The 10,288-nt window shown below is 42.0% G+C and overlaps 1 long non-coding RNA gene across 1 annotated transcript; it reads left to right on the top strand.

Annotated features, from left to right (window-relative positions):
• The first annotated feature begins 278 nt into the window (after window positions 1-278).
• Window positions 279-2,897, top strand: LOC142827667 (uncharacterized). Its single transcript, XR_012902374.1, has 2 exons — window positions 279-312; window positions 2,673-2,897. It is a non-coding gene; the product is annotated as an uncharacterized LOC142827667 (long non-coding RNA).
• The last annotated feature ends 7,391 nt before the right edge of the window (window positions 2,898-10,288 follow it).

The raw sequence follows: 10,288 nt of genomic DNA, 5'->3' as shown, positions 1-10,288 counted from the left end.
AATCTTCTTTAAGGTCCTATTCGCCTAATGGAAATGCTTAGCTGCATAATTGCTCTGAGCCTATTGCTATTCCAAAAGGAAAATATAATAATCTAATGGTATTGTCTCTATAAGCGAATGAGAATTTCAGGAGTGGATGTTGGTGCCACCCATGTGATCCAGAGAGGTTAATGCAGTTAAAGTTATTTCACAGTCCATTAAGGAGCTTACGGTGACCCTGTGACCTTTGAGCCAACAACACGGAATCCATTATCATCACAATGGAAGAGCTGTGGGTTCGGCTGACTTGACAATGGGCCCAGGAAATCCCAAGTTAGTACTTAGTTTAAAAAAATGCACTTTTCTTTCTGCTTCTTGGGTATGGCTATTAATATACCCTCCTATAATTTGTAACATTAACTTTGCTGAAGGTACAGAAAAGGACATTGAAATGAAGATGTCAAAACTGCTGACTTAGTTCAGTGTATGATAATATTGGCTACATATTGAAATGGTAGATATATAACAAGAGATCAAGATGAGGAAAGTCAAGGAACTCGGTGAAATGTATGATAAATTATCAGAGGATGTGAAACTCATTTAGGCAAATAATAGCTTTCCTTCACATTAAATGTTACCATGCCTTATTTTTTTAAAGATTCAGTATATGATTTAGATGGTTGGAAAAAAGATATTCTGAGTTTACTGAATGTTGCATACATATGTTTTAGCTCTGTAAATGTGATTAATTTAGATTGATCTACAGAATGTATTTTTTAAAATATTGATCTTATCAAGACTCTAATAAAACTCTGCAAGAGATGCACTTGCAAGACAGTTTAACAATACCAAATAATACAAATATTCTGCAGTAGACTATTAATCTTCTTAGACTAGATGTTTTGATAGGTGATGCTGGTCACCCCGAAAACAGGGGTTTAAGGACCTGAATAAAGAAATTATTTTAAATTTTTTTAAACAATTGCACTTGTAAACTGAGAAGGTTTTGCTTTGATCAGTGAATATTAGATACTATGGCTTGCATAGGAGAACTGATAAGAACAATTACATTATTTGTTATATAGTGTGAGTAATAATAGTGCAAATATTGGTAACTAGCAGCAATACTAATAATATATCACATAATACGTATCCAAAAAAGACCATAAAATTAAATCATGTGTGAGTTTTTAATTTCAAAATGTAAATACCAGTATTGTAAGTATATTAGGCAGATGTAGCCATCAAAAAAGTCACTTTAAAATAACCCAAGCAAAACATTTAAAAATAATTAAGGATCACAGGATCCTAGGAAAGGTAGCTATTCTGATGTTTCATAACTCATTTTGTCTAATTTAAAAGCAGTAAGCTTTCAGCAATTATTATTGATCAGAACATCTAAAATATAACAATACTGAAAGGGAAAAAAGGTACGTGTAGCATTTAATTTTCAGGAAAGGATTGTAAGGATTTCTTTTTATAGTTCACTGTCTGCACGTATAATTGAAAACAACATTCCTCTACTTCTGAAAGTTCTGAAGAAAACATTATGATTGAATACCATTTTAACAACTATTCTATGGTTCATCTTTGAGCTTTTAGTGTGGTTAGCTTTGGAGGCTAGGTACTCTCACCTCATCCTTTGTAAAACATAATTAAAAGATACAGATGTCCAAACACTAGCTTCTTCCTACCATGACTTTCTAGAAATCATAAGTAAAGCAACGTGCGATAACATCCACATGGTGAAAAAGCCACATGATGTTGTTTTGCTTGCATCTAAAATAGAAATTATTAGCTGAATCATTTGCTATGTTGTTACTTTCCCCTCAGTGAAAAATAAAATTAGCTAAATGGCTCTGTTAGATCTTTCCTGGATGTATTATACAGTCACATTTTATCTAGGAGGAATGAATTCTGTGTTCTCAAGTTAGTAGGCATTGTGTCAGTGTATGGATGTTAACTCTTTTTGCTTCGTATCTTTCAACATGCCACAGAAACAGCCAAACTAGAACATCTTTTTAAAAATCGTTATGTATGCAGTGTACATAACGAAACAATGAAATAAGTAGTGATGGGTAAATAACCATTTGAGCAGCTTAATTATAAATGGCTTTTGGATTTTATTTCTGCAAGACACATTATCATACAAAAGCAATAAATTACCCGAATAATAACTAAAAAAATGCTCTATTGTAAATTTTTATTGTGTCAAATCCTTATTTTTAATGATTTAAAAGATCATGTTTTAATTTTGTTGCTCATTCTCTGCATCAGTTGTCAGCTTAACGTGAGCCCACATCACTCTGTTTCTCTCGCACAAAGAGATACGTATCTTTCCAAATACTCTGAATGAGCAGAGATTATAAAGAAACTAACCAGGGTAAAGTTTGTGGATATAATAACATACTACAACCAAATTAATCATGAAATTTAAGATTCACTGTGTGAACAAAATAAAATGAAACCTCATTAGCAGGCTAACATAAAACACTATGTATAAATGATTTATTTAAAGTGACAGGAACCAAAAAATTATACAAGTAATCAAGAAAATCAAAACATCCATAAAATAGAATATTTGGACCAAAATGTATAGATAAAATTACTGTAAAGTGAGCTTTTTCATATATTTATACAAATGTTAGCAATGCATTTATTGTTCTGATGTAAAGTTTATTTTCATCCTTTAGAAATGTGAATAGCACACAGTATATTTTTAGAAAAAACTTTTTCTTGAAGAGCTGATTCCACACAGAAAACACCAGAAGATTCTTTATATCGAGAAGTAACAAATGGAAGGAAAAAAAGAACAGATCCAGACACACCAATTCCAGAGTTAGCAGAGATATAAGAGCTGATTTTTCTATATGAAAATCACATATAAAAGTACAAATTTAAGTAAAAAAGTTATCACAGACAGAGTGGTGCATATCTTTGGGTGTAAATGCAGCTCAGAAGTGAGTCTCAGTCTTCAGTAGCCAAAAATAAACAGGTTCTTGGCTGAAAGACATAAGTGCTATTGTGAAATTGATATCCCTCCTTGGCTTATTCCCAGACAATATGTTGCCTTTCTGGGGACTGATCAATGTGATTGATGTGATGTGTGAAATCCAGGAGGGAGCTCCCCTTTAATCAAACGCACTGTCCTCAATAGATAGGCAGCTGTGGACTAACGTGTTTTCCAGCTCACTCTCTCCCTACAGCTCCCCTTAGAAAATTCTGCAATCAAAGTAAGGGGAAAAGAGTAAAGCAAACTGCAGGATGGGACATCAGATGGCAGCAACTGAGCGGTGTATTTAGCCTTTTAAAAATAATGGACTATGGCTTCACTTGAAATGCTACAGTCATCTCAGGCTAAAATTTATTTCTGGGAGCAATGATGAAGTTGTTTTTCTCAGCATAACAACAGTGCCACAGTGTTTAATTATCACTGTACCTCTTCTCCACCTTGTCCCCTCACTATTAATATTGATACTTTTTTGGCTTGCATGAAGATAGACTAACCAGCTAAGAATATCCTAAAAGGTTCTTGGACACTGCTTGTCTCTTTTAGACATGACACAATTATCTGTGTGAGGAATTTTAAGTACCAATTCTTCTAATTTTACATGTCATTGGCTTTTACTCCTATCGGTCTCCCCTGTGCTTGTACAACAGAAGGAATATCCTTTGTGTCCAACTACAGCTGTTTTTGTATTTCTTGACACACATTCTTTTTTAATCAGGCAGCAACTAAATTGTTAATACTTTTGTAATCTGCGGAATACATTAAATTGATTTAGCTTAAAAGATTAACATTACAGTATGATCTTTTTGAAAGGCTTACTCTCACCACTGTAAAGATTTCAGTGGTCCAAATCTCATTTGGTTAACCTTTCTACAATGTATTGCATTAGTGTAATACTTACGCATCATAGCTCGATGCCAGATTGCCAGCCAATTATGTCAGAGGCAATCCACTAACAAAGTACAGTCGGCCCTTCCCTGGAAAACCAGTGTGGTTTTTAAAGCTAGTCTAAGGCCACTATTTTCCTTCCAGAAATGCATCAAGCAAGATAACTTAATGATGGAATGTAAATGTGAACAACACTATCATCGCAATTACGGCATGTATTGGATTTATTGATGTATTTTTGAATGTGCCCATAAATATCGAAAATAAATGGCTGTAGTTCTAAGCTTTCCCATAGAATCATAGCATACTAGGATTGGAAGGGACCTCGAGAGGTCATCGAGTCCAGTCCCCTTCCCTCATGGTAGAACCAAATACCATCTAGACCATCTCTGATAGACATTTATCTAACCTACTCTTAAATATCTCCAGAGATGGAGATTCCAAAACCTCCCTGGGCAATTTATTCCAGTGTTTCACTACCCTGACAGTTAGGAACTTTTCTCTAATGTCCAACCTAAACCTCCCTTGCTGCAGTTTAAGCCCATTGCTTCTTCTTATATCCTCAGAGGCCAAGATGAACAAATTTTCTCCCTCGTCCTTATGAAACCCTTTTAGATACCTGAAAACTGCTATCATGTCCTCCCTCAATCTTCTCTTTTCTAAACTAAACAAACCCAATTCTTTCAGTCTTCCTTCATAGGTCATGTTCTCTAGACCTTTAATCATTCTTGTTGCTCTTCTCTGGACCCTCTCCAATTTCTTCACATCCTTCTTGAAATGCGGTGCCCAGAACTGGACACAATACTCCAACAGAGGCCAAACCAATGCAGAGTAGAGTGGAAGAATGACTTCTTGTGTCTTGCTCACAACACACCTGTTAATGCATTGCAGAATCATGTTTGCTTTTTTTGCAAAAGCATCACACTGCTGACTCATATTCAGCTTGTGGTCCACTATAACCCCTAGATCCCTTTCTGCTGTACTCCTTCCTAGACAGTTGCTTCCCATTCTGTATGTGTGAAACTGATTGTTCCTTACTAAGTGGAGCACTTTGCATTTGTCTTTATTAAACTTCATCCTGTTTACCTCAGACCATTTCTCCAATTTGTCCAGATAATTTTTAATTATGACCCTAACCTCCAGAGCAGTCGCAACCCCTCCCAGTTTGGTATCATCTGCAAACTTAATAAGCATAATTTCTATGCCAATATCTAAATCGTTGATGAAGATGTTGAACAGAGCCGGTCCCAAAACAGACCCCTGCGGAGCCCCACTTGTTATACCTTTCCAGCAGGATTGTGAACCATGAATAACTACTCTCTGAGTATGGCTATCCAGCCAGTTATGCACTTACCTTATAGTAGCCCCATCTAAGTTGTATTTGCCTAGTTTATTGATAAGAATATCATGCGAGACTGTATCAAACGCCTTATTAAAATCTAGGTATACCACATCCACCACTTCTCCTTTATCCACAAGACTAGTTATCCTATCAGTGAAAGCTGTCAGATTGTTTTGACATGATTTGTTCTTTACAAATCCATGCTGGCTGTTCCCTATCACCTTGCCACCTTCCAAGTGTTTACAGATGATTTCCTTAATTTCTTGCTCCATTATCTTCCCTGGCACAGAAGTTAAACTAACTGGTCTGGGTTGTTCCTATTTCCCTTTTTATCAATGGCCCTCAGAGCCACCCCAGTCCTCCCCATCGGGGGCTCGTGCCCCATTCCTCCCTCACCTCCTTCCACTTACCCCTCTCTAGCCCCCCTTCCTGATGTAAAAAATAAAGGACAAGTGTTCAAAAATAGAAACTCTCTTTATTTAACAAAACTGGGGGGGAGGGGGAAATTAACCTCTGGGGAGACTGGGAAAAGGAGGTGGGAGAGGGGAAGAGAGAGGGTGGGAGAGGGGATGGGGAAACCTGGGAGGAGGGAGCTGGAAGGGGGAAGCCAGGGGAAGAAAGAGGAGGGGAAGTACGCCATATCTTCAGTGCTGTGTACAGATGTGGTCTCCTCACCTCAAAAAAGATAATTTGGCCTTGGAAAGGGTTCAGAAAAGGGCAACTAAAATGGTTAGGGGTTTGGAACAGGTCCCATATGAAGAGAGGCTAAAGAGACTGGGACTTTTCAGCTTAGAAAAGAGGAGAATGGGGGGGGGGGGATATGATAGAGGTCTATAAAAACATGAGTGGTGTGGAGAGGGTGAATAAAGAAAAGTTCTTCATTAGTTCCCATAATAGAAGGACTAAAGGACACCAAATGAAATGAATGGACAGCAGATTTAAAACTAATAAGTGAAAGTTCTTCTTCACATAGCACATAGTCAACCTGTGGAACTCCTTGCCACAGGAGGCTGTGAAGGCTAGAACTATAAGGGTATGTCTACACTACCCTCCTAATTTGAACTAGGAGGGTAATGTAGGCATACCGCACTTGCAAATGAGGCCCGGGATTTGAATTTCCCGGGCTTCATTTGCATAAGCCGGGCGCCACCATTTTTAAATCCCGGCTAGTTCGAACCCCGTGCCGCGCGGCTACACGCGGCACGGAGTAGCTAGTTCGGATTAGGCTTCCTAATCCATGGAATGAGGAGTACAGCTAGTTCGGATTAGGAAGCCTAATCCGAACTAGCTACTCCGTGCCGCGTGTAGCCGCGCGGCACGGGGTTCGAACTAGCCGGGATTTAAAAATGGCGGCGCCCGGTTTATGCAAATGAAGCCCGGGAAATTCAAATCCCGGGCTTCATTTGCAAGTGCGGTATGCATACATTACCCCGCTAGTTCGAACTAGCGGGGTAGTGTAGACATACCCTAACAGAGTTTAAAGAGAAGTTAGATAAATTCATGGAGGTTGGGTCCATGGAGTGCTATTAGCCAGGGGGTAGGAACAGTGTCCCTGGCCTCTGTTTGTGGAAGGCTGGAGATGGATGGCATGAGACAAATTGCTTGGTCATTGTCTTCGGTCCATCCCCTCCGGTGTACTTGGTGTTGGCTGCTGTCAGCAGACAGGCTACTGGGCTAGATGGACCTTTGGTCTGGCCCAGTACGGCCATTCTTATATTCTTATGTTCTAAGCTCAGGGCTCAGGGTTGGGGGTCTCACTGGACGAACTTGATTTTTATGCAAACCTGCTCCTGGGTTCGCATGTGGCCTTTGGTGGCCAGGCTGGCAGCTATCCAGCCCTAGACGGCCACATTCCTGTGTCTACTGTGGAGGTCGTGGACTTTGGAGGCCTCTCCCCAAACCTTGATGACGTCCATAATCTCCGCACTAGACCAGGAGGGCGCCCGCCTCTTGCAGCCCCGGGCAGGCTCCTGGGAACCTCCAGCCTGGTCCTGGGAAGAGGCGGAGGGCTGGGTGGCAGCGGGTGGCTGGCTCACGCCGTGCCAGGTGCAGGGTCTGCTGGCTTGGTGCTGGCAAGCTTGCAACTGGCATGAGAACTGTAGCCAGACCGTGCCCCTTTAAGGGCTCTGGGGCCGGGAGGGGGGCAGAAGAGTTTCCCCGGTTTGGCCCAGAGTGGCAACCAGGGCAACCTGGGAAGGGCTAGCCTCCAACTAGTTCGAATTAAGTGGCTACACAGCCCTTAATTCAAACTACTTAATTCGAACTAGATGTTAGTCCTTGTAGAATGAGGTTTACCTAGTTCGAATTAAGCTCTCTGCTAGTTTGAATTAAATTCAAAGTAGCGGTTTGTATGTATAGCCACTATTAAAGTTAATTCGAACTAACAGCTGTTAGTTCGAATTCACTTTGTAGTGTAGACATACCCTAGGTTAGCCAGCCTGTGTCCAAATAGGGTCTTACCCCTCCTCGAAAGGTGAACACCATCTCTGCCTAGCAGTCCTTCCTGAAATAGCATCCCATGGTCAAGGAAGCCAAAGCCCTCCTGGAGACACCATCCTCGCAGCCAGGCATTCACCTCCGGGATGCACCTGTCTCTGCCCGGGCCCCTACCTTCGACAGGAAGGATTGAAGAGAATACCACCTGCGCTCCAAACTCCTTCACCCATACTCCCAGAGCCCTGTAGTCACTCTTGATCCGCTCAGTGTCTCACCTCGCAGTATCATTAGTGCCCACATGGATGAGTAGCATGGGGTAGTAGTCAGAGGACTGGATAATCCTCGACAATGCCTCCGTAACATCTCAGATACGGGCCCCCGGCAGACAGCATACCTCCCGAGATGAAATGTCAGGGCAACAGATGGGCATCTCCGTCCCCATCAGGAGAGAGTCTCCGACCACTACTACCCTATGTTTCCTATTCGCAGTGGTGGCAGCAGACCTTCCAGCCTTGGGGGTATGAGTCTTCTCCTCCGTTGTAGGGGGTGATTCCTTATCTCCTGTATAATGAAGAACATAACGGTTTCCTAGTACCACCGTGGGAGGGTTCAGAGCAGGGGCGGAGCAGTGCCTGCTGCCAGAAGTAACCAGCTGCCAGTGTCCACCCTGAGCCGTCTCCTGCTCCACCAATGGTGTGTCCGCAGTCCTGTGTACTGGGACAGCTACCTCAACTGTTTCCTCATGAACACTGTACAGTAATTGCTCGTGGATTTGGGTGCTCCTCAACCTAGCCACCTCCTCCTGTAACTCTCCCACCTGCTGCCTGAGAGATTCCACCAGCAGGCACCTTTCGCATTGGATGATCTCCCCAGCCTGGATATCAGTAAGTGGGAATTGCAATCCACAGTCCCTGCAAAACCACACCAGGATCTGGGTAGAGGTATCCATGCTCAGGCTCTCTGTCTGGCTACAGGCACAGGTGGAGGAGACAGAAGCAGTGCTGGCACAGGTGTTGTGGGTCTTCCTGAGCATCGTAGGCCTCCGTCTGTCAAACTCCCTCTTAAATGCCCCTGTCTGCAGCTCCTGTCCATTTTCGCTCTCCTGGTCGCACTGCCTCTGGCTTTTAAAGCCTGTTTGCCTAGGCCAGTCATGCAGGGGAAGGCTGACCAGATGCAATCAAGAGAGCAATATATGAATATAAAAGATCAAATCAGCATAGTGCCTACAGAACGGTAAGCATGTGAATAATTGAAATGAAGTCAGTGGCATTACTTTTCAGCTTTAAGTTGTGACTATATTTTAATGGAACAAGATCCGGGGGACAAATCTGATCTTCTGCACCATACCTAAGTATAGGGTTTTGGCAGCCAAAGGTTGGAGAAGGGTAACTCCCTCCCCTGGCTCAGCTGCTCTGCAGTCCCTGTTCCAGTATTATGACTGCTGTGCCTACAATCATATTACCTCATTCACCAGCTCGTCAGAGTGGGGGAAATCCTAAAGGATCCAAGTGGTGTTAGGTTTAGAGCCCCCAACTCCTTCCTGCTTCTGCCTGAGCATTGGTGGAGCTGGACTCCATTGCCTACAAGGCATGTGCACCCCTGCCCAGGCTTCCAGTTTTCTATCTTTTCCTCCTGCGAAGCAGAAGTATGCTGGTTCCTCTGCATGGAAGGACCTTCTGTTGTTACAGAGCAAAAAAGTGGATTTGGCTCATACCATGCAGCATAATAGAATGTATGGCCTGATTCTGTCGTATTGAGGCAGCTCTTATTAGCTGAGTAGGCCACCAATTTCAGAACATAGCAATGTTGCACAATGCCTTAGGGTTACCAGGTGTCCGATTTTTAGACCAGAACACCTTATCAAAAAGGAATCTTGGTGGGTCTGCTCAGCACTGAAATCTGGGCTGTTAAATCTCCAGTTGATGGTGCTGCAGAGCTAGTCCCCACCTATACTGGAACCGCACTGCACCCGAAAGCAGCCAGCAGGTTGCTCCTAGACGGGAAAGGGTGGCCATGGGATTGTGTGCACTGGCTCCACCTCCAAGCCCTAGACAGGACAAGAAGAAAAATAATGTATCAAATTAAAGCTACAAGGAAATATAAGCAACTCAGGGTGTTACAATTAGTTCAGGACACCACTTCTCCAAGATTCAAATGCGCTAAAGTTGCATCAAAATGAAGAAGATAATTTCATGTGTACACACTAGAAAATTATGTACTTTGGATGTGAAGAAGATTTTCATCACTTCTATCCTATTTGGTGCTTTAAAAACTTCACCCGCGCTTTAATTTCAACACAATTGCATCTGGAAATTTTTGTTTTCCATCCAGCCTTCCCTGTTATCCGGCACAAGTACTCAGAGGTGACCTCAGAAAACAGATTTCCAAGCTCAGATTTCCAAGATTTGTTAATCTGAAGTAGCTCCATTATGATCTTTTTGGTATTGCTGATGGGTAGCATTTTACTCTTTGCTTTACATGTAGCAGCTTTTCTCTGTATCTTAATGTTTTTGATAGAAAGATCAAAGGACAGCGCTTTCTGAGGTTTTCCTTCATTGCAATATGCATGAGTTTCAGGTGATGTTCTGATGAAATTCCTGGCTTTTTGAATGCCAGCCGCAGGAGCGCCACAC

This window comes from Pelodiscus sinensis, chromosome 3, assembly GCF_052426305.1.
Source record: "Pelodiscus sinensis isolate ZL-2025 chromosome 3, ASM5242630v1, whole genome shotgun sequence".
Classification (NCBI taxonomy): Eukaryota; Metazoa; Chordata; order Testudines; family Trionychidae; genus Pelodiscus; species Pelodiscus sinensis.
The sequence above is the reverse complement of the archived record's forward strand: the minus strand, read 5'-3'. Positions and strand labels throughout refer to the sequence as shown.